Source organism: Rhinopithecus bieti, unplaced genomic scaffold (genome assembly GCF_001698545.2).
Source record: "Rhinopithecus bieti isolate Rb0 unplaced genomic scaffold, ASM169854v2 scaffold_5889, whole genome shotgun sequence".
Lineage (NCBI taxonomy): Eukaryota > Metazoa > Chordata > Mammalia > Primates > Cercopithecidae > Rhinopithecus > Rhinopithecus bieti.
In genome coordinates, this window is record NW_016805277.1 from 506,004 (window position 1) to 531,658 (window position 25,655).

Here is a 25,655-nt window from a genome sequence, read left to right on the forward strand (position 1 = left end):
GTCCTGACCACTCACAGAACCACTCACTCACTCACTCACTCACTCACTCACTCACTCACTCAGCCAGCACACCTGAGCTCCCAGGCTACCACTAGACTAAACTCCAGAAGGGTGGGGATGCGAATGCAGGGCTCACTGCTGCACCCCATTCCTAACACAGCACCCAGCATGAAACAAAAACAAGGAGTACCAAGTATGGTGTTAGATTCTAAGGGTATAGCACTGAACGCAAGCCCTGGCCTCATGGCACTCACATTCTAGCGTGGGAACTGCTGCTAACCAAATAGCCGGACAATGACAGCAATATTGCAACCATAATAGATACCATGAAAGGGAGGCTGCCAAAATAAAGAGAGTGGTGACAGTGGAACTTGTCCCCATGTGGTGGCCAGGAGGAGCCACTAAGCGGGAGAGAAGCTTACCACCACCCCAGTGTGCTCATCACATCCCAACTCCCTGAATTCCAACACCCCTGTACCCCATCACCACAGAAGACCACCAGCATCTCACCCACCTAAGGTGGGGCAGGGGGCAGCCCAGGGAATATGGGAATGAGATTGGCTGGAAAAGGTCTCCTAGAGCAATTGTGCCTCCTCCCGAGTACTGCCTGCTGCAGTGGGGGCCACAGGCACTAACAGACACATACAGCCCTGCAATGCCCAGGCCTTGTGGGACCCCAAACTGCCATGCACTTTTCTTCATCTTCTAAGAACGCCCAAGTCACCATGCCCAACTGAGATCTCTCAGCCTCTCGATGCCTGAATGTTAAGATGTGGACACCCAGCCCCATCCACCTGGCACTCCTGGACATGGTGTGTTTCTGAAAGAGCGTATTTGGAGAGGGTGGGACACAGACCTGAATTTGAGCCTCAGCTCTGTTCCTTCCTAGCTGTAAAACCTGGAATAAACTATTTAGCCATCTCTTTTCTGTAAAATGGGGGTAGAACTGTCAGCTGAGGGGCAGCAACCGTGTCATGAATACAAAAATGGCAAAGGCTCATACAAACCCAAGGCTGGCCCTCAGTGATTTTCCTCCCCTTGGCTGCCTTTTCTAATTATTTTTGAGGTAGAGTATGGGAAACCATTCTGGGCCCCAATTTCTGCTTTTCTCTATGGTCTTTCAGCCTGTGCCATCTTTTACTACTCAGGTATATGTAACCAGCTGCCAATCTGCCTTCTTCTCCTGAACCAAGAAGCATGCACCATAGATCCAGGGTCTTTTTCCACCCAGATCTGCCAGACAGTTAAAAAGTGGCAAATTATTTTGAAATGTTATTGTCTACACCAATATTAATCCCTAATGGCTCCACAATTTCTATAAACAGAGGCTCGAAGGTGGCCATCTGCTTAGAAGTAGGGCTAGGAACTTGTCTGGAGGCTGCATTTGCATAGAGAACACACTGTTTTGCATGGATTGTGTTTCTTTGGGATCTCTTTGGTATAATATCAGTAACCACCACTTCCACTAATTGTATCAAGCACTGTGCCAAGAGCTTTACATACATAGTCTCATTTAATCTTCTTCACAACCAATGAGGTATTATTGTCTCCATTTTACAGATAAGTAAACAGATTTGGAGAGGCTAAGTCACTTGCCTAAGATCTTGCAGTTGGCTCAGGCCAGAGCCAAGACTTGAACCTAGGTCTGTCAAATGCCAACTCCACTGTTGCTATGAAATAAACTGCTGCTCTCCTGGTCACACTCCCTAGCTGTCCCACGCGACACTCTCCTTCCACTCGAGGACACCCACCCCACCCCGCCCGACCACCCAAGCTGCCTGTCTGCAGCTGGAGGGCTTCAAACTTCAAACTCCCCACAAATGGATTTCTGAGCGTGATTTTTTTTTTCCTGGCAGGAGTCTGAAAAGGCCTGTTCCTCTCAGTTACTGCTGTCTAGGGCTTTTGAAAACATTAGGGAGGCTTAGACCAACTCAGGAAGCCAGTATATGCCCGCAAAGGTCTGAGCCCCTTGCTCAGGTACCTCCCCCAAATGGAAGTAGTACAGGGGGCTGCTCCAAATTCCACCCGAAGGAGTGTGCTCCCTTCCTCGACACACCTGACAGATTCTCTTCCACAGATGCCGGCCCAGCCCGAGGCTGCACCTCACAATAAGCCCCCACCTGCAAAGAATGTCTGTAAATCCTGGGGCTCTGCGCAGGGCAGCCAGATCGCAGGGAACGGCAGCAAATCCCAGGATAAAAGCAGAAGCCATCCTGTTGACAATTCATTCGTGTTTCTCCCCCAAATCCATCCACAACAGAACTGTTAAGCTCATGTTTCCTCTCCTGTTGCAAACAATTGTAAAAATGATTGGTATCTGCCCTCAGTGTAGAGCCTGTCTGCTTCTTCCCCAGGCTAAATCTTTCTCAAAGGGCTGCATGTGTGAAAAACACGCATTCCCAAGATGTGCAGATAATGGTTGCTCTTAGAGACCCTAATCACTCAGCTCAGAGAAGAGAAATGCAAAGGCTGGTCAAAATAACCGATGACTTTCTAGAAACCAGAGGTCTGCTGCAGATGCTGAGCTGGGCACCTGAGGGCGGGAAGGCTCAGGGTCACCCTGGAGATGGAGTGGTCCCACAGGGTTTCATTCTGCTACTGGAGCTCCCATGATGAGTCCTCTATCCTCCTGTATTTATCTCCTGTCTTTGTCTATGGCCCTAAAACCTCTTCTCAAAGTAGAAATGGTATCAGGGAGTGGGGGAAGGTATAAGGAAGAGAGCTCAGGCAGTGGCCAGGACACCTGGTTCTGATCCTGGCTTTAACACCAACTGGCTGTGCCTTCACCTCTCTGGGCCTTGGTTTTCTCATCTGGACATCTGGAACAAATGACCTCAAAATTGACAACCCATGAATGTCACATGCAGATTCAGAGCTGTTGAAGTCAGACAGCACTGCAGAGCCCAGTGCCAACAGCCAGTCCCAGTCAAGCCAGGAAGCTGGCATCTGTGGGGCAATATGGCTGCAGCTAGATACACACTACGAGATGACACATATGGGTCTGTGGGAGCTCAGGCAGACAAGCCAAGAGGAAAACATCCTTTCAGCCTGAAGGAACCTAGAATTGATGCACTGATGCACAGATTTTCTAAAATATATATTGTTAGCTATGATGAATATACTTATAGTCCTCCCCATATCCATCTTCCCTTCTTCTAGCAAAAGCTCTAATTTTGTTGGAGAATCCGTCGCTCCACATCTCAATCCACTTGGAGCACAAGTCCCACATCTAGGCCAATCAGTACATGGCATTCCCCTGGCCAAGTAATTAGTTCAGAGGCGGGCACATGACCATGCCAATCCAATCAGAGTGAGCCACAGTCCTCTGCTAGGAATGCTACGATAGAGATTCTCAACCGATCCCACTGGATCAAGTAAGATAGGATGTAGGGATAGAGCTGTGGCAGCCATCTTTTAACCACATGGGGACTGAGAACAGAACCTACTTAAGGGAACCAAGGAATGGGGAGAATTAAACACTGTCATGGAGAGAGTTTGGGTGCTGGATCAAGCCACACCTGATCTATCTATGGACTATTCAGACAGAGCTACTAAGGAAACATCACAACCAATTCCTCAACATTCCCAATCCTCTATTTGAAAGAATCTTTTGCTGATTGAAAGATAGGATAAGACCTAACAAGCACATCCAGCCAATTCTCTGGGTTGGAAATGGATTCATCCAATCATCTACTGATTTGACAAATATTTACTGAGTAATTATCAGCTTTATGCCGTTAATGGTGATCAAGGCACAGACTCTGCCCCAAGAGCTCTCTGATTGTGGCGCCACCACAAATCACATGTTGGTGGTTTTACTTCAGTGTGATGATGACTGTAATAGAGCGAGTATAAGCGAGCTGTGGAGACACTGCCTCTAAGCCACGAGGAGGGGGATCAGGGAAGCCTTCTCAGGAGGCTTCCTAAAGGCAACCATGATGCCCTTTTAGATTCAGCACTGATAAACCTCAGCAGTCGTCAAAGCAACACTGTGTCACAGACTTGGCAGGAATTTCCATCCCTACGCAATAAAGAAAGCAACAGAGACCTAAGGTCCAGGCTCGCGCAGCAAACTGAGGCTCAGCAGAGAGGAAGGGACACAAATCTCCTTGCCACCCTGTGACAGCACAACCCCTTTCTGACTTGATGGCTGCATGGGACCCCAAAGTTGGCATCAAAAGGACCGACACACAGGATGTCTGGGGTGCAGGGGAGGCGCTGCAGGGAGTCAGAGACAGGCACACACCTGCTGGGCCAGGGACAGGGCTCTGTGTGCCCACAGCCACAGCGGCAGCGCTTCTGGACAGACCAGGCCAAGCTCCTGGGTAGAGTATCATCATCACTTGGGTCCTACTGGGAAAGGGAAAGTTTTCCAGAGTCACAAATGCTTCTCACACAAACCTCAGCAGAGCCCTGAGCAGTTGGACACACCTCGCATTGTCTATAAGAACGGCAAAGGGCCCGTGGCTGCTGACCGGGGTGGAGGAGTCAGTGCCTCGTCTCAACGCACCATCCTCACTCTACAGGCCACGAGGTCAAGGAGAGCCATGCCATGAAATCCTCTCTTACCTTTTTGTACCCAGATATGATGAAAAACAAGAGAAAATAAATCTCTTAGAAGAGATTAAGAGCATGGACTTCAGAGGCCAGAAGTCTTGAGTTTAACTCCATTTACTAAGTTGTGTAACATGTTTCTTTAAATAATCACAACAAGTAGTAATAACAGTCACTCAGGGTTTCTGAAACTCAATTTCCTTATATGTAAAATGGAGATAACACCTACCTCCTGGGACTTATAGGCAGTACATGCAAAGCACAGAGGCATGCACAGTAAGCGGCATGAATATCTTTTATTTTTTGAGACAGAGTTTTGCTCTTGTTGCCCAGGCTGGAGTGCAATGGTGTGATCTCGGCTCACCGCAACCTCTGTCTCCCAGGTTCAAGCAATTCTTCTGCCTCAGCCTCCCAAGTAGCTGGGATTACAGGCATGCGCCCACCATACCCAGCTCATTTTGTACTTTTAGTAGAGACAGGGTTTCACCGTGTTGATCAGGCTGGTCTTGAACTCCTGACCTCAGGTGATCCGCCCACCTCGGCCTCACAAAGTGTTGGGATTACAGGTGTGAGCCACCGCGCCCGGCCACAAGAATATCTTTTGATTATTACTATTCCCATGTAGAAATGGCCACTCTCCGCCTATCCCCACACATAGCTATAGAATAAAGCTGAGGACACACCCACTGGAGACAGCAGAGAAAGAGCCTAGGGTCTAAAATGAAGCTCTTCCACAAAAGCAAAACACAAGCACAAAAAATATCTGAAAAGCAGCCATGGCCTCAACAAACCTCCAGAGGCCATGACTAGAAAACCGCAGCCTCACTCCCCACTCGAACCCTCTGCACGCAGCCAAATGAAGACCTCTCCCATCAAGAGGCATGAGGCCAGAGCTCAGAACCCTCCCTTTCTTCGCCTGCGAGGGGGCTCCAGGCCGCTTAAAAGAACCCCCCTAATCCCCTCAGGACATTAGAGCCCCATGCCCACTGGTCCTAGGACACGGTAGTGCTGCTGCTGCCCCTGCAAGCATCCCCAACAACCCTGTACCCCCGCCCCCCCAACTCCATCAGGGTAGGGTAAGACCTGGTAGGTTTTCCCACATGAGGCTTCCAGAAGCCTCACCTTTCTCCTTTCAGTTGTCTTCTCGAAAAGCAAGTCTGGCTAGCCATGGTGCCAGCCTCACAGAGGATTCTGCCTGTGGGTGTCAGCCCAGTTCCCACTGGGAACAAAGAGCTCAGCTGTGGGGCCCAGGGCATGGTGGCAAGGGCACCCTTCAGGCCCTGCAGACATTAATCTCAATTCACAAATCACATCACTAGGCCCTGGGAGGGCACGCTGGAGCCTTTGTGGCCCACTTGGGCTAAGCAGGGTAACCCAGACTCAAATACCCACCTTGCCTCTCTCTTCTCACACGTTCCTCAGAACAGGGGTTGCAGGCTCCAGGCAGCCTGAAGTCCCAACACCATCTTTCTCCTGGCCCCACCTCAGATGTCGCTCCCTAAAGCAACCTGAGCTCCCTGGGCAGATCCCCCATCTGCCTTGTACCTTCTTGGAAGGCACCGATTCCCTTGCAAGGGTGGGCCCCTCAGCTCCAAACAGGGCCTGTTTGCACCAAGGATGACTACACATGGTCCCATCCCTCAGGAGCTCATAGGGTGGTTGTAGCAGTACCAACAATGCCAATAACATCACAATAGCTGCCACTGAGTGCCTCCTATGTGCCAGTTACTATCCCAGCTGGACCTCAGTTAACCTCGCAACTCCATCAGTTAAGCATTACATTCCCCATTATACAGAAAACTGAGGAGCCAGCTAAGATAACTTCCCCAAGGATACATAGACAGCAAGTGGCAGGGATCATACTGGGGTCATATGCGCACCCAGGATTGTCTATGCAGAAAGAACATTGACTGTGAGCTTGGCCACTTGCACTATGCTTTTTTTCCTTTTTGAGACAGAGTCTCACCCTGTCACCGAGGCTGGAGTGCAGTGGCGCAATCTCAGCTCGCTGCAACCGCCGCCTTCTGGATTCACATGATTCTCTTGCCTCAGCCTCCTGAGTAGCTGGGATAATAGGTGTCCACCACCACACCCGACTAATTTTTGTATTTTTAGTAGAGATGGGTTTTCACCATGTTGGCCAGGCTGGTCTTGAACTCCTGGCCTCAAGTGATCCGGCTGCCTCACCCTCCCAAACTGTTGGCATTACAGGCATGAACCACCACACCCAGCCTGCACTATGATTTGTTCAATGTTTTTCTTTAAATACTTTTAATGAGAGTAACAACAATAGCTAACACCAATCAAGTCCTGATTATATGCCAAGCACTTTGTAAATGCCTCACATGCATTAACTCAATTCTCACAAGAGCCCTAGGAGGTAGGAGCTATTATTATCCCCAAGTTAGACAAGAGGAGAAAGTAAGCCCAAGGCCTCACAATCCATAAGTGGCAGAGCCAGGATTTGAAGCAGGCAGTCCGACCCCTCCCTGCTCTTGCCAGCATCCTCTGCTGCCACTACGGACCTGGGGTCTCATCCTTGGTTCCAATATCTGAGAAAACACGGTCTCACGTGTTGGTTAACATTTTCTAATAGGCATCAAGCGTAACCATAACTATTAACTTCAAAACAAGTTCCCCACAGGACCTCCCAGAGTCATCGGGGGTACTATTGGTCATACACAAACCACACTCCAGAAAACCCTGCCTTGGTGAGGAGAGGGCCAGGTGACAGAGGGTGGCCCTGAAAAGCCTGGAGCCATCACAGGTCCTATCATCACTCTGGTCCTGGGTGGACCAGTCCAGAAGGAGAAAAGAGCCAGGAGGTAGAGACAACGGGCACTTGGCCCAGCAGCTCAGAGAGAAAGCGAGAAATCAAGGTGCTAATGCAACACAGCCCAGTATGCTCTGCCCTTTGCTGGGGCCTTAAAGGGGATTGGCAGTACAGAGGCTGAGTCCAGGAAAGAGATAAACGAGACAGAGGGAACACAGGGCACAGGGCTACCCCTCAGACCTGCCCTAACACCTCCCCGAGAGGAGGTCCCGCCACCACATGCCCTGCCCTCTGGCTGTTTCCATGGCATCAGGAAATGATTCTATGGATAAGCCAAGAATTGTTTTTATTTCTCTTGAAGGACACCTAAAATGAGCTGCCTCTGCCTGCCCTCTGTCCGGGTGATTTTTCAAGCCCTGAAGGCCAGTCGCCACATCACCCAAGCTGACCTTTCCACCTCCACAGTTGAGACACGGGTGTCACATCACACACAAGGGCACCCACTACATCTGTCATCAGCACCAACTGGCAACCAACAGAAACAAATAACGGGAGCTTTGGCCAGGTACTCCTTTTTCCTTCTCCTCCACTGCTTCCCGGCTCAGAAATCACACAGGGGGCCCCTCAAGTCATTCCCTGAGTACCAGAGGGCTACCAGACATGTGACACGTCCCTGTGCCATTCCTAGAGAAGACCAAAACCCTGTTAAAAGGGAGAACATAATTAAGATGTAAGAAAAAAAGGCAAATGATATTATCTATAGAGCTCTACATTTATCACGTTTCCAGACATACAGATGTCCCTGTGTGTTACTTTATTCTTCAGATTCAACAACTGCCTTCTCCCAGCAAGTCTCGTTTCCCAAGCTCTCCAGGCGGCAGTTCTCACCAGGACTCCATCTCCTTGCCCCACTACAACTCTCCCAACAGCCACAGACCCTAAATTGAACGTTCCCCAATGAGGAGGAATCAATCTGCTTTGACCAAATGTCCCCAAACCACACCCTTCCTACAGATCTGGAGGTTTTCTGGGTGATGCCTCAAATTAGAAATGCTCAAAACTGGCCGGGCGCGGTGGCTCAAGCCTGTAATCCCAGCACTTTGGGAGGCCGAGACGGGTGGATCACGAGGTCAGGAGATCGAGACCATCCTGGCTAACACGGTGAAACCCCGTCTCTACTAAAAACTACAAAAAACTAGCCGGGCGAGGTGGCGGCGCCTGTAGTCCCAGCTACCCAGGAGGCTGAGGCAGGAGAATGGCGTGAACCTGGGAGGCGGAGCTTGCAGAGAGCTGAGATCCGGCCACAGCACTCCAGCCTGGGTGACAGAGCGAGACTCCGTCTCAAAAAAAAAAAAAAAAAAAAAAAAAAAAAGAAATGCTCAAAACTGGTGTCTCATTCCATCACCACCACGTCTTCCACCATCACACACCCCTCTAGCCTCTCTCCTCCTTCCTGTCCCAGGCCAGGTCCATCTACTCCTCACTGGGCTAATACACCACACACTGGGGTCACAATCCCAGCATGGCCAACTGCTTCTCAGACACAAGTCAGTCAGATTGTCTGCCAGCATTTAAAATAGGAATAAATAATGGTCACAGCAGGGGTGCAAAATCAGAACCCGACTCATTTGAAAGCTTACTGAAGGAGAGCAGAATTAGCAGAATTGGCTTGGCAGAAGGGTTCAACGGCACCTACTTCCTGGAGAGTGGCCCCTGCAAAAGACAGGAGGAGGGCACAGAGTGGCCTCAGTCACTTAACTCTTGCCCCAGCTCTGCCTCCCACCTTAGGATGAGGCTCTTGGCCTTGGCTGGGAGGAGCAGGTGCTACACTTTCCTTAGACAGCAGGCAGCAGCGGTGCGGCCCACAGCTCTGTATCCCAGACTCTGCCTGAGATGAAAGCCTGCTCAGCCCCGGGTTTGGAGAGTGGCAGGTCACATCCCGACCTGCTCCACTCTCTCGGCCCCAAACACTATCATGCTCATCCCTGGGCACAGAAGGGAAACGTCCAGTTCAGAGTGTTCAGCATAATACCAAGTTCCCAGGGAAAAGGCTGCAAAAGGAACAGGTTTAGTACTGGGGCCTTCTTTACGCTAATACAGTGGCTAAAGGCCCTTACCTCTCGAGCTGGACTGCCTGGGGTCAGAACCCAGCTGCACCGGCCTAACTGTGACCCTGAACGAGATGTTACCCCCGACATTGGTAAAATGTGTCTAATACTATTGACCTCATAGTTTTTTTGTGAGGGTTAAGTGAGTTAATACCACAAAGCACCTGGAGCCCTTTCTGGCATATTTCTAAGCACTGTGTTAGCTTTATAGTTTTTTCATTTTTCAGCTTAATTATTATTACCACTAGCCCCCAGAGTACAGGGCCCTACGACAAATGGCCTCTGCATTTTCAAAGTAAAATCCTAACTTCTGTCCTCCTCATGAGACATCTTGGAAACCACAGCTGACCTAACTTCACCTCTTTCTCTGCCGGCCTCTGCCCCTGCCCCCACCCCAGCATATCACACAGCTCTGGGCACACAGCTGGTGCCTAGTCAGTGTTTCCTGAATTGAACCAATCAGATTCCAGGTCCCTCCCGCCCCATGAACTTCCTCTCAGTGAGTGTTGCTTTATCTCTGTCCCCTGGAAAAGGAGACATCAAAGCTTATGTGGTTCCTTTATCTCTGGAAGCCCTTAAAAATACTAAACAGAGCCAATGAGGAAATGAAAGTTTGGGAAACAAGATGGTGATCATGAACAGAGCCATGGGGACAAACCCAAAGTGTCCTCTTTCCACTTGCAGAAGTCACAAGGCCCATCTCCTTACAAGAAAGACACGTTTAGGAACTGAAATTGAAGTCCCAGGAGTCAGCCTGCAGCATCACAGAGACCCCCTCTCCACCTACCATAGGCTCATCACCCAACAAATCATGCCAGGGAAATGGGGCTGTGGGCGGTGCAAGTAACACTCCCAGAACCACTTCCCCAGTGGGAGACACACAGGCTGGAAGATGCCAGAAAGAACTGCGAGTGCCCACATGTCCACACCCTGAAGTAGTAACAGAAACAGAGCCTGCCGGTGTCAAGGCCCCACATTTGTACAGACAGGCACCTGAGTGTTTACATAAGGCCTGCAGGCCCTCCTTGCATAAGGCAAGATGCCACCAGCAGTGGAGGTTTCCATTGCATAAGAATTCTTAGGGCTAGACCACAGGGGCCCACATCTCTCTTTTCCAAGGGGGGGATCCCTCAGGGAGTCACACAGACTTTGGGTTGGGTGAGCCTCTTATAAAGCAGCTGGAAGGCAACTGCCCTGAACGAGGGACCTCTTTCCCCTTCCCATGTGCCTTTATAGGGGCTCCTGCCACTAATGAGCATTTGAGTAGAAGAAAATACGAAAAAAGAAAGAAACCACATTGAACTTCCCAGAGCCACAGACTAGTTTCTAGACCAGCCAGAACCCAGCACATCAGGGACGTGAAATCAAGAACTTGGGCTCAGAGAGGCATCCTTGATAATAAGAACTTAACCTTAACCCTTGCTGAGCCCTCAGACCACGTGATAACTCCTAAGAAGTGCCAGTTAAATACGTTCAACTGAGAAATTGCAACTAGTAGAACCAAGTCTTTGCCATTTTATTCAAAAATGTTTACTTCATGTTTCCCTATTAAATATAAGCAATTTCCCCTTGTTTATATTTGCGCCACATTCACACAATGTGTTCCCCATCAGCATTTGAATTATGGGTACAGGCCCTGAAATGTTAGTTTTGTGCTAAGATAAATATTGGAATAATATTCCCTCTGCTTTTTTGAAGTAGTCAACATTACAGTTTGTGAGTGAAGAGCAGAGGCCCCGTTTGCTTTGTTAAATAACAAAAGGATAACCAAGCAATCCCCTTGGGGAAGACAGATCAAAATGGCCCCCCAGAACACTTTCACTGCCTTTGTCATTGCTTTATCTGCTAACAATAGACTAGTCCCAGCTTCTCTGATGGCACTGGGCAAACACCTTGAGCTTCCAAGCCCAGCCCTGTGAGGATGATGGTGTCCACTGTGTGCCCAGCACCTGGCACCACAAGCCCTGACACCATCACCAGCACCCCACATGGAAGCCCCAGCACCATCACCAAACCCAGTATGGATTTCCTGGCAATATTGCTTGGAGTTCCAGAAAGAAAAAGGAAGAGAGAAAGTAAAAGGAAAAGAGAGAGGGTGAGCTTACATAAGGCCCTGGGGATGAATTCCTATTTGGGGCACACTGGCTGGAAAAGTGCTGGTCCTCCCTTCACACAGTCCCATGCCTCTCACAGATGACTCACCTGAAGGTTTGCCTCCATGGGCTGAGGAGAACAAGAACCACTGGGGAACAGCTCAGAAACACAACATTCTCAGCTCTGCCACACAAGATCCATACAATGGCCACATCTGGGGAAAGCCCCAGAGCTCAAATCTAGGCCACCCCCAGTCAGAAGCCCCGGTTCTGGTGATCCTGATCATGCTGGCCATTTTGAGAAGCTCAAAATGTTTTTGGGGTTGAGGCCAGCAGCTTCCCATCACAGGTGAGTGTGCCCTGGGCTGATGATCCTGACACCCTGGCAGCAATCTGTGGGGGCCCTCTCCCCTGCATTAATTATCTCTCTGGTGTCACAAACCAACTCTGGGGGAAAACAGGGGAGGTACCAGAATCCCCATTTTACAGATGTGAAAACTGAGCCTCAGAGAAGCTTACCTAAGATCAGTTGGCTGATGGCAGAGTTCTCCCAGTCCCCTCCAGAGTCTGTCTATGAATGGCAGCCCTGGAGCCTTCCCCTCTGTGTTCTGAGAAGGCCGAAAATCTGGATCCAAGGCCTGTCATAAGCCATCTTACAGCCTCTCAGAAGCTCAACTGTAAATTAAGGGGGCTGCCCTAATGATCACTATGACTGTTACTGCTATCAAAAGTATTAGCACTTGGTGGCCACTTCCAGCTCCAGCTTTCACTCTTGCCCTGAGTGTCCTTTTACAATCCAGACAGCCATGCCCAGCTGAGAGCTATGGATCACAGCTAGGCAGCACCTACTGTCTGGCCCCCTCCTCACAGCCCCTCAAGGTCCCCAGCCACATGGCTGCAACCCCTAAAACTCAATCAACAGGACATTGCAGTGCATGAGGTTGGTGGCTTCTCTCTGCCCTGCCAAATATACTCACTTACCCATAGGAAAAATGTGACGCAGTTGGATCTGACTTGGAGAGCATTAGGTTATGATAATTTGAGCTGTGTTCAATTATTGCTATTAAATGCATGAGCAGACACTGTAGCTGGTGGGCTGGATTCTCAAGAAAAATAAGTGGGTTTATATTTCAAGCTGGAAGACATCTCTAACCAAAGGATCCAAACGAATGAAGTAACTTTAGACCTTTTCCTCTTCGGCCATGCTTTGCTCTGAAGAGAAATGTGCCTTTCAAACCAGAATTCCAGGCCTATTCTGGTGATCTGCTCGGCTTCAATCCAGCTAATTAAATTAAGCCACAGCCACCTCACTCCTAGCCGGGCAAGAGGGGGCCCATAAATTACGCTGCCCTGAGCTCCCCAACAAATTGCCTCTCCCCAAAGAGGGTTTCGCCATTTGAGAAAATGCATCCATAGGCAGTGCGTGGCGGTGAGGCCCTGATAATTGGTCTTCCCACTCCCCCGCCAGTGGAGAAATAATGAGCGGCCCAAGCTTGAGGGAGCCCAGCCAACAGGGCGAGCAAGGTGTTGGGCTCCAGAACTCAGGCCAGCTGGTTGGCCAGACTTATTCCAGCTAGCCCAAAGCACCACAGGGCAGGGGCAAGGGCAGAGGTAGGCGCAGGGCTGGACTGGGATGGAAGGACAGGAACCTCCTCCTGGGGGGTGGCCTCCCTGCTCTATTTTAGACACACTTCTTGTAGCCTATGACCCATACCAGCAGGTGGTGACCCAGACAGTTGGCAGACAGCAGATCCTATAGATATCTCCTCCAAGCCCAACCAACTCCTCAGACTGCACACATCCAGGGGTACCACATGCAAAGTGTTCCTAGAGTTATGCAATAGGAGGGCCCTGATACTCTGAGTCCCAGAGTGGCAGCTCCAACTCTGCCCATCAACTCTCACAAATTGCTACGGAGTTGGGAGCCGACGTGGGCGGATCACCAGGTCAGGAAATCAAGACCATCCTGGCTAACACAGTGAAACCCCATCTCTACTAAAAATACAAAAAATTAGCTGGGCGCGGTGGTGGGCACCTGTAGTCCCAGCTACTCAGGAGGCTGAGGCAGGAGAATGGCGTGAACCCGGGAGGCGGAGCTTGCAGTGAGCTGAGATCCGGCCACTGCACTGTAGCCTGGGCAACAGAGCGAGACTCCGTCTCAAAAAAAAAAAAAAATCGCTACGGAGTAAGTAAAGCAGGCAGCACTTCCTGGAGGATGAGGAGGAACAGAAATGACCCTTGGGAGTCCTGCACAGTTACCTAGAGGGACCTGACCCTCCAAGGCACCCTCACTCGGCTCTTTGCAGTCCTTCCCAAAACACCCAGGGGAACAAAGCAGAGGGAGTTGTTGCAGCTAACGTCTCTGCCTCTCTGTCTTTCCAGCAGAAGTTACTCTTTTCCTGCCAGAGCAAAGGAAAAACTCTCCATCATTTTAGCAATGGGAGTGGCCCCTATTATGTGTGGGGAAATCCCCTGGGTGTGTAGGGAAGAAGATCAGCAAGAACCGTGCAGCAGGGAAAGTAAAAATGCAGGCAGGCCTGGGATGGGAAGTTTGCAGAGCGCTAATCCCCCCGCACCAAGGGACTGATTTTAACAAGGCAGGCTGTTTGCGAGGGGATTCGGGCTGACTCACATGTGCTGTTGTGGCAGGCTCTTCTGCTTTGTTCTGCATTCAGAAATTTCTCATTTTAGGCTTTCTTATCCAAAAATGACTGTGCTGTGAAAACCAGCTCCATATTGGACAACTCCTCAATTTAAGGAACATTTTTTAAACGTCACTTCTCTGTAGCACACTGTCACTCAAACAGGCAGGGTGGAGAGGGTAATTTCAGTCTAACTCCCCAACCACATCTGTCTCTGCTCCCTGATGAGCTGGGGCAAGGACCCTGGGGAGGAGGCTGAGCTCCTCAGCTAAGGAGCACACCAGGTAATTGGGCTCTGCAGTTACAAAACCCTGAAGGCCACAGGGGAGCTGAGTAGGTCCCTGCCCACACTGTTTCTCAGACTGCTCTCCCAGGATTTGGACGATAGCTATAATAGCGAACATTACTGAGCACCATGCACCAGGCACTGTGCCAGGCCCTTTACATGCACCGTTTCATTTAATCCTCACAGCAACTCAGTGAGGTGGGCACCATTATCCCGTCTTACAGACAAAGAAACTGAGGCTTAGAGATGCGAAGGAAGTTGGCCAAGGGCCCAGAGCTGACTACAGAGAGAGATGGGTTTCCAACGCAGCGTGGGCCCCCAAGCTCCTCCCCTTCTTGGGCCCAGCAGGCATCTGCTCTGCCCTGTGCTCAGGTTTTGGAAGGCAGAGTGCAGGATGCCGGACTGGGAAGAACTGGTGAACATAGACAAAGAAACCTAAGGCTGCTGGGTCTCCCTGCTTTCCTGGTAAGTCAGTCCCAGCACATTGCCAGGAGGGTGGATTCCCACGTGTACCTTAGACAAAACTGCCACAGTGTGTCAGCAGAACCAAGACCCAAGTCAGGGGGCACTGTGAGACCTTGCACACAGCCTGAGGGGTGGCGTCGATGAAGTGCCGGAAGAAACTGGGACATTAGAAAGCCCTCCCCCTGAACCACCCAACAGGTCTACCAGAGTGCTGGAGGCAGCCGGCTGGGCCACTTTCTGAGTCACAGAGGGGTGTGAGTGATGCCAGGAAGCCGAGCTGAAAATTGACCTTCTCCCTGAGGTCACTGCCAACACAGCGCTCGTCACATGGCAAGCATTCACCAATGGCTTAACCCGCTGCAAAGGGGAAGAGGGCAATTCGATGGGCATGTGATATGAGACTAGCATTGGAAAATCCACCAGGCCCTCTCTCCTAGCAAGAAGGACCAGCAGACAACATCCCCAGCAAAGCCAACACCACATGACAGAGGCCAAACCCAAGTGCGGGCACCCATTCCGACTGTTCTCAGTAGCTGGCACGCCAAGATGAGGCAGCCACACCTTCCCCCGCCAGCATCACTTCTCAACTCCCCTAGATAAACACATGCTGATTGGCACTTGCTTTGAAATCTGAATCTCCGAGATGGAAACCCAGGTTGTAAGCGATCAGACTTTGTTAATTTTGCCAGGCATCACCCACAGGACTGAGCGCGGCTCTCAGGGTGTGGCCACCATCCGCCAAACCAGCCACATCTGCTTGCATTTCATCACCAACATGGTAAAGCTTGACTTTCAGCTGACCTTGAAATTCACAAATTCCAGCAGGGGAGGGGGTGGAAATGGGGGGAATAGGAGCCAAGTGAAAGCCGCTAAAAGGAAGCAGAAATAAAACAAGCTGGTGCTGCCCTGTGTCCCCCCAAATTAAAACCAAATGAACATATCAAAGGACACTTTCCCCAGCTATTTCAGCTCTAACACTCCTCAGCTTTAATCAAGTCGCTGGGAGAGAAAGCCTCAAGTGGCTGTAATTTCCTACCTGCCTTCACCTGCATAGCTCAGGACTGAATCTGGGAGTTATTTGGGGCTGGTTTTCCCTAAATGCACAAGCCCTTCCGAGATGCTGTCTCCCCAAGCCAAGCCTGGTTCCCTAGGCTCTGACAGGGCATCTGCTGGCCCAGGCTTTCTCAGCCCTAAGCAAAGCAGCAGGATGAGGAAGAGGTTTGCAGTTGCCTCTAGGGTGTCTGGAAGGACCTCGATGTAGGCCCTGGCTCAAAGACTAGGTTGTTCAGACAAAGAGGACGCAGTCGCCACTGGCAAGGGCAGGACATCAGACCCCAGGGGTGCTAATAGCTGTGGATACACCTTTGTCTTCTACCTCCTGGTGCTTGCAGAAAGTAGAGGCAGGGAGAGCACGTGGGGAAAAAAAGGCTGCCTCACAATCCAACCCCTACGTCTCTCTCGCTCCTTTCTTGTGGGACCACAGGCCAGCCCCATCTCTTTCAGAGTCCCAGATGCCCCCTCAGCAGAATAAGACTGGAAAATATAATAAATGCAGCTTTTCCCAATACGGTTGCACATATGTTAGCAAACATACTTACAGCTTTTCACTTCACAAAGACTCATTTCAACTTCACAAGAGCCCCAAGGGGCAGAAACTGTTGAGCCTGCTCAGAGAAGGGAGGTGGGCAGCACCCCAAGGCCACACAGCTGGCAGCTGACAGCTGAGATGAGACTTCGGTCTGTCTGGCTCCTCAGTCTATGCCCGTTCCATGCTGCTTCTGCGGACCTCTCCAGCACTGGCGTTCTCATGTCTATTTAAAGACGTCCCTGAGGTTTGCTCCTGGGGAATCTCCTCCAGAGAAATTACACTGCCTGTATTCTAGAGCGAGCCACAGAGGCCCAGGTGACAGAGCAGAAGCTAGAACAAGCAACACGCATTGTGAAAGGGGAAGGGGAATGTGCTCCCCAGCTCCATCTACAGAAAGAAGGGCCACCTGCACTTACTGAGCTCTCACTGCATACCAGGCGCTTTCCATCCTTCATCTTATTTAATCCCCCCCAAGCCTCTGAGATAGGAACTATGGTAACTCTCACTTTACAGATTTGTTCTTTACTCACTCAATAAGTGTTGGCAGTTGCTTACCTGTCAGTCACCAGATGAGAAAACTGGGGTTCAGAGAGAAGCAGTGACCTACTTACCCCAGGCCCACTTCAAGTTGTGGTATAACCCCAAACACACTGATGGCATCTGGCTGTGGGGCCCCACCAGTACTCCATCTTTCCTTCCGGGGCTGGCCTTCCCTCACCCTGGAAGCTGCCTTTCTGATGGTGCATTCCAGGGAGTATGCACTGTCCATGGAAGGAACTCTGGGTAGATGCACATGGCCTTGCCAGCCTCAACTGGACTCCAAGGCCGCTGGCCTGCCCATCGACTGCCTCTGGGCTGGCGGTGGGACAGCTACTCTGCCATGGGGTGCAGATGGACCGTGTCAGGTTGGCCTTATGGCTGGCCAGCCTGATGCAGAGCCCCTGCCTGGCCTCCTGTATTGCAGCACCATCAGGGGGCAGCCCCAGCACAGCAGCCCTATGGGGCCAGGCCAGAACAGCCTTAGAGCAGCAAGGCCAGCCGCAGAGGGTGAGGGCCCCTTACTCCTCCCTGGCAGGCCTTCCTTCTCCAGCCTATCCTCTCCCTGCCAGGCACCCTGAACTGTGGGTTACATGGGAGCATCTTGGACCTTCTTCACAGAGGACTTGACACCCACAACAGCCAAATGATGAAGACTCTCAAGGTTGGCAAGACCTTCAGGCTGACAGAGTCCTCACCCCTAAGCCCAAACCTGTCACCCCCAACATGTAGCCCTGCCAGAAGGAGAAATACGCCTGTTTGAGGTCAGACTGCCTGAGCTTAAATCCTGCTCTGATCTTAGCCTTTCTGAGGATTGGTGTTCTCATCTGTAAAATGGGGATGTTGACGGGGAGGTGGGGTTGGGCTGGCTAAGCCATCAGCCTCGGGGAGAGGAGCTGGGAGAGAACAGGCTGCAACAGGTGAGCAAGAAAATCAGGACACCTGTGACAGAAATGGAGGCTAGGCATGTGCAGTGCTGGACCTGCCACCAGTGTTGGTAGGTGGCTAAAAGAGGCCCCAAGCGGGTGAGACCACCACGAGGGAAGAGGAAGGAGTAAGGCAGTCTAGCAACAAGCACTCATTAAGCATCTGCCAAAAACAAGGTGCAGTAAGAGGACTAGAGAGAAATCAAACATTCAAAAGCAACAGCCAACGCTGTGGTGCTCCTGGCTCAGTGGCGCCTCCCTGACAAAGACAGATGCTCAGCCTGCCCCACAGAGCCTGGAACCCCACTCTGAGGCTCATTTTAAAGAGTCCAAATCATTGTCTGACTCCCAGTCAAGGAAGACCCTGAGCTAAGCTAGTCTCCCACATGGCTCTGCCCTCCTTGGCCCAGCCCTGGTCCCCCAGCTGCAGCATGAGCCTCAGCAGGTGTCTCCAAGCTCTGCGGTTACCTCTGCCCAGCTCCAGGACAAACCCCTGCCACACTCATGGAACACTTCTGGGCACTCGCTGCCTGCCTGGGGACCTCAGTCTTGAGGCAGCATCAAGAGTGGAGTGGAGGTGAGGACATGGTGGGGGGCAGGGATCCTGTGGGTCATGAGAGCTCTTAGAGACCCAAAAGGCCCCACTGCATACCCAACCAAGACCACCTTCCTACAGTCAGGAGACCCCGCAGATCCCTCAAGGTGGCCAGAAAGGCCTTGATCTACTGCAGGAAATGAAACAGTCCTGTCCTGGGTTCAAGTTCTGAGCCTGGCACTTAACCAGCTTCGAGTAGGCCCCTGGGTTGCAGCTTCCTTTTCTGAAATTAGTGGGGTCGGGCTGCACAGGGTTTCTGTGAGGAGCAGAGATGAAGTGATCATCTAGGGGGTATGTCAGACCCTTCTCTCCGTGCCTGAGTCCTCTCGCTGCCCAGCCATGCTGGAGGCAGAAGGTCACTGGCCCCAGAGCCAGGGCAGTGCTCTTTTGTAAGGTGAACAAGAATCAAACCAAAATCCGTCAAGTGGGAAGATTCCTGGCAGGAAGGAGGCCCTTGCATCCCCCTATGATGGGGGCCAGGAGGAACATCTTTCCCAGGTGCCACCAGGACAGAATTCCCTCTTTGATTAAACTCTCTCTAGGGGAGGAGGAAAAAACCCGTCTCCCCTCAGGCCCCAGCAAACAAGGTTGTGCCAGCCAGGACATACTTCCACAGACCGTAAACCACAGCCCAACCTGCTGCAGAGCAGGGCATGCTGCAGTGCGGGGCGAGGCGACCTCGACAGCTGGATGGCTTCTTGACAGTTATTGGCAGGGCCTTGCTACTGAGGACGAGCGGGGGGAAGGGAAAAGGAAGAAAGCCAATTTTGTTTCGATTGCTGCTGACAGCTGTCCATAGGAAAGCGGAGGCGCGTGCCCACGTAATCTAAACTCAAGCAGCCCAGGTCTCCCCTCAACCCAGAAATGAGCTTGTTAGAAGAGCCTGGATCCCGGCCGTTTCCCTTGACAGCTTCCTTCCCCTAATACACGCAGCAAATTGGCAACCTGTCCTCGGGCATTTGCATCCCGTGTCCCTGGAGGGAGATATCTCTATTATTCTGTTTTGGATAAAGGAGGCTGTTTGAGATGACAGGTAGCAAAGGCCTCTTTAATAAACCACGCAAGCAGCCACAGAGAGCTAGGCTGCGGAGAGGGACTTGACAAATAGGTAGATTTGCAACCCGGGAGCATTAGCAGGGCCAGTCGGAGCCATGAGCAAGGGAATGTTGGGGCTGAGATAAATCACCCCCTTGTTATTCTGGTTTAACCCTCTCACTGCTGGAGCCTCTGTCCACTCCCACCTCCATGAGGCAGCCTCAGGAAATGGACTCACACATTGCTTTCTGGCCCCAGACGTGCAAGCTGCAACTTGATTCTCTGAGCTCATCTCCTAGCCATGGTGTGGCAAGACTTCCATGGCAGTCTGCAGATCTTTAACAAATGGCCCCTGCCTTTTCCTCATCTCTATCCCAGTCTCTACTACTGCTAAATCTGTTTTTTCAATAATCCCAATTTTAAGACAAATAAACATTTGCTGAGCACTAATCACGTTCCTCTTGTCTTGCCTTAAGTCACAGAAGCTCATTCCCCTCTCTTGTTTCATTTCCCTTGATGCAACTATTTACTCCATTGTACAAACAGCTTCTCGTTCAGTTTTCTCTTTCTGGGCCCCATCTTCTCCCCCTTTCCTTAATCCAAAGGAGCTGGGCCTAGGATTTGGGTTCCCTCCAGTGGCGTGCTGGTAAATGTTTAACAGCCAGCTTTCTGAGAAAATAAACACCTGATTTGCAGTGTTTGCCAATTTCTGTGGTGTAAATACTCCCACTGTGGCTGGTTTCAAGCTTCCAATGAGATGTCACTGAACTCAGAGATGGGAAGAAATATGCGTAATCTACATGTGAGAGCTGGCTCCAATACCCAACTGATTCTGTTTCTCCTTAGTCCCATCTCCTTCCCCTCAGCCCACAGAAAAACAGCCAACCCTGGAATTCAGTGAACACACACACACACACACAGAGAAACCTCTTCTGCCAACCCCAGCCATATCCTCCCACAAATGACTCCACCCAAATGAACAACAAGCCCTTCACCAGTACCACATGGAGAGCTCCTCGCCTCTGACATCCCAGATTCAATTCACTGCTCTATCACTTAAGAACATCGCTGTGACTTTGGGTACATTCCATAACCTCTCTGTGCCTTAGTTTCGACACCTCTAACGGAAATCTTAGCTCATGAGGGAATGTGAGAGTTAAATGAGGCCATGCATGCATGGCACAGTGCCTGGCACACAGTAGGTGCTCAAGAATGTTGGCAATCCTCTTCGCCTACCTGAAGATGGTATCTCTGATCTGAACACAGCAGGATGCTCCCATTTCCTTACCCAAGGGGTTTGCCACAACCCTGCCAAGGGTTGCCCAAGCAGGACCACGGGTTTCTTTGCTTCTCAAGGGCAAATAGATGCAGCTGTGCTTGGGCCCAGGGTTGAACCACGAATTCCTGCTCACCTTCACTTCCTACAGTACCCACTCTCCCAATGTGGCTCTGTGCAAGGTGCTCACCATGGCTGTGCATTGCAATCACCTGGGAATCTTGACAAACTACTCATGCCTGAGCTTCCTATCCCCGCCCCATTCTGATTGAATAGGTCTGGGGTGCTGTCTGAGCATCGGGATTCTTTTTATCTCTCCAGCTGATTCTCATGTGCAGTCAGTCAATGCTGAGAACCTGGTGAAGATTGATGTGCAGGACTACTCAAAGTAGCAGCTTGACACGGCTGGAAGAGGTTGGCTTTTGCTCCCAGCAGGCTCTGGCCTGAGGCCACCTTTGGATGTCTTCTTCCTAGTGCCATAACTTCAGGCCAGTGGGCCCCTGTGGCATGGACCCACAGATGCTATGTTGCAGACGAGATTCCAACAACCAATGGAGCCCAGGAACGGAGGTCTGTAAGGACTCCCTGACCAGGAATTCTGGGGCTTCATGCAACCATCCGTGTGTGTCTAGCTCAAATGCCTTGTCCCTTTCCTGCTCCAAGAACCAAGGCTGGGCTGTAGTGGTGTGAAAGTGCTGTGGGGAATTATGCCTGCCCATCCTACCTGACTCTATACTACGGCCTCACTTAAGGGCAGCAAATACAAATACAGGAGACTGGGGCTAATTTTCCAAACTCAACCAAGAACAAGTCTTCCAGAGTCCTCCCGGGCACTGTTTGGGCAGTTGGCCAAAACTCAAAGTGTCCCCTGTGAAAAAGGGAGTAGCATTGTTGGTGTCCCATGTTTTCTACAGATTGCTATAGTTCTGTAGATGGTCGTCAGGGATACAGGATTCAAATATATTTGAAGGAAGCTAGATAAGAGAAAGTTAAATCAGTTTCTTTACTGCAGGACTTCTCACAGTCTTTGATATAATAATGTGCATGAGGACTCTCCAAGACAGTAGATAAGATACAGTATTTTCCAAACATATTACACCATGGAACCCTTTTCCCACATAGTATCTCCCAGGACCAGTGACCCACAAAACATCTGTGAAAGGCTCAAGAATAGCTAAGGTGGGCCGTGCGTGGTGGCTCACACCTGCAACCCCAGCACTTTGGGAGGCCGAGGCGGGCAGATCATGAGGTTGGGAGATTGAGACGATCCTAGCTAACACAGTGAAACTCCGTCTCTACTAAAAATACAAAAAAATTAGCCAGGCGTGGTGGCATGCGCCTGTAGTCCCAGCTACTCGGGAGGCTGAGGCAGGAAAATCGCTTGAACCAGGAAGGTGGAGGTTGCAGTGAGCCGAGATTGCACCACTGCACTCTAGCCTGGGTGACAGTGAGACACTGTCTCCAAAAAATAAAATAAAATAAAATAAAATAGCTAAGGTGGCTAACACAGGCATCGCCGTGGCATCAGGCAGAAGATGAGCCTGACTGTCCTCCTCCCCACCAAAGGACAGTCACCAAGAGGAGAAGCTGCTCTGGAAGCACAAGGGGAAGACTCTAAGGCAAGGGTCCACTCCAGATCCCACAAACAGGCTTTCACAGGCTTGCGCAAAGTGTGGATTATGCAAATATGTATTTAGGGACTTTTTAAACACAGATTATTCACCCAATTAACTCTAATGGCCCCTTGGAGCTGAGAGAAACTATTGTGTAAACATGTAGGGCTGAATGTGGCCTCAGCCCCAAGATTTTCTCAAAAGACGGGGTTTATGAGGCCCCCATAAGGGTTCCCTCTGGGCCCCAACTTGGCAGATAAGTTCATTGCCCGGAAGGGAATTCTTGCCTAAAATTTGAAGAGGGTAAGAATAAAAGAAGAATCCAGTCCCCTGTAAGTGAGCAGGGAGCTCTCTGGGTACAGATTTTATATATATTTTCATTTGTCATAAAACATACATTATAAGACACAGAACATCTGGTAGCCTCTGGTAGTCTAGCTCTTTCCCAATAATGGGAGAAATTGTAGATTTCTCTCCTGCGGCCACTTACACTCACATATTCCAAACGTTTCCTGCTGGATACAACACAGCCGGTAGGGAGGCCGACCCATGTCTGCCTCAGTGAGGTGGTGAGAGCCCCACACACAGGCGGCTCTGCCTGAGACCAAGGAGGCCAGCACACCAGCCCCAGCATGGAGCCCTGGAGGAAACCGGGCCTCCTCCAGATGGGCCAGAGGCCAGCCCCCCAACACGACCCCCGAGGTCAAGTCTGACCCATAGTCAAGTCTGCAGACCGACAGGGAACCCGGGGTTAGTCTTCCAATTTCAACCAAGAATACATCTTCAGACTCCTCCTGGGTACTCAAGGGGAGGATGAGAGTCTGAGGGCCGACCCCTCACAGATCTGCAGGGAAAGAGCGGAGGGCTCATCTTCCCACAGCCCCCAATCCGCTCTCCACCCACCCACCCATCCAGTCACACCAGCTGGAAACCTGGGAGTCATCATTTTCCTCCCTCTCCCTCACTACCATGTCCCACCCCTCACCACGCCTTGGCCTCCTGAACTCCTGAAGTTCTCTCCACGGCCCCCATCCCAACCTGCCAAGTCCCTCCCTGGGACAAGTGCCCCTCCTCACTGGTCTTCCAGCTTCCTCTCTGGCCCTTGTCCATCCATTGTCTACTTTTTCAAATGCACATGTGATCTCGTCCTGCTTTGGCACCGAATGCCCCCTGGCCCTCTCAGGTCGACTTTGCCATGGCTCATGCTGACTGGGTGCCACTCACCCTGCTGCTGCCTCTGCATGAAGTGCTCTTCCCTCCCACTTTCTCCAAATTACCTCCCACAGATCCTCCAGAGCTCAGCTCAAACGTCACTTCCTCCAGGGAGCCTTCCCTGATTCCTGACAAGCTGAGATCTCTCCACCCACTAGGGCTCTCACAGCACCGTGTGCCTCCACAACTCCTTGCTAGCAGACACCCAAACAAAAATTATTCCCAGTGTCCAGTACCTGGCACACTGTTGTTGTTCAATAAACATTTGTGGGGTGAAAGGGCTCCACCGAGAAAAATAAGCAAAGGAATAAGGCATCTCTGTGCCTAGCACTAAGAATGGTGGTAGAAGCTAAGAAAGGAGAGAAGAAAGTACAGGCATACCCTGGGCAGGTGACATCCACAGTCTCCCTCGGTTTAGCCCTGCGAGGTTGATGCTGTTAAGTGCATTGTAAACAAGTGGTCACGTCAGGATTTGAACTGACATCTAGCTGACTCCAAAGCCCATGCTCTTTCTCCTACAGGAGTCTACTCAGGAGTATAACAGGATAACTGGGGCATAGTCCCATGATGATAGGTGAAGAAGACAGGGTGGGTCCAAGCAGAGGACTCAGCATCAGCAAAAGCATAGCAGTGTGAGAAAGGCAGTGAGTTTGGAAAATGCAAGAGGTTCAGCAAGGCCAGAAGAAGTTCTACAGAAGAGAGAGCCCAGAGCAGCCTGGGGTGCCTGGGGAAGGAGGTCACAGCATGCTAGCCTTAGGAACCTGGGTATTATCCTGGATGGCAGAAACCATAACGTTAGACCTCTCCTCCATGCCAGAGACAGTCACCACCTGCTCCAGCCTTGTAAGAAGGTAAGCCCCATTAGAGCTTTTCAGCAGATCAGATCACATCACCAGCCTCGGCACAGAGCGAACAAGCAAGCAATGAACAGCAAGCACAACGTGCTTCTGTCTCAAAAACAGACCCTGGGTCAGCATCAGCAATGAGCATCCCTCTAGGATCCAGGTTAAGTATCCCCTACACCTGGTACAATCTTCTGAGGGCTCACAGGACTGGAAAAGAGGAAGATGTGAGCCCAAAGAGAGTCCTTGAGAATAAAATACATGCCACTGCCTAGCTCGAAACCCTCACTGCTCCTTCTCCAGGTGGGTTTCCAGGTGAAGGGAGCAGCCAAGTTCTCCTAACTTTGCTCTGCCTGGGAGAGCCACTTCCATGCCCCTTTCCCTCTTCACTGCCTGTGCACCCTTTTCCCACTGCACGGGAGAATAAGAACCTGCACTGCCAGGTTTTTAACACCAGCTCCATGTTACCCTGTTAATCCCTAGTCCTCAGTGATCCCCTCTCTCCCATCACCGCTGCGACTCTCTCTTTATCCCTTTGAAAGGGGGCCGGCTTGTGCAGGCAGGAACCTAAAGCCCACTTGGGCCTGAAAGCATTTCAGTTCATGTTTATGTGTTGGCTAACTCCAAATCCACCGGGCCACCAACATTTCCTGAGGGCCTACTATGCAACACACACTGCTGAGAACACAGAAATATGGGAAATCTGAGTTCACCGCCTCATTGGATCAACAAATCCCATCTCATGGAACATTATTACAATATAAGGTGTAAGGGAAAGTTCAGGAGAATGGCGTTCAAAGGCAGCCTGTGCTTAAGGACCACATGAACAACACACAAGAAAGAGATCAGCATTCAGAAGAGGAAAGGAACCCGACCTTTGGATGAGGCCAGGTAGAGAAGACTTCGAAAAAGAGCCAGAGGAAGATTTGAGCTGAGCCTTCAAGATCAGCCAGAATTTCCATCTGTGGAAAAAAGGGAGATATCAGTGCTGCTGGGCAGAAGGACCAAGGCAAAAGCACCGAAGCGCGGCCTACAGTGCAAAGAGGCTAATGATGGAAAGCTGCACCCACAGACCCAGCCAAGTGATTCTACAATTTGGCCCAGAGAGTA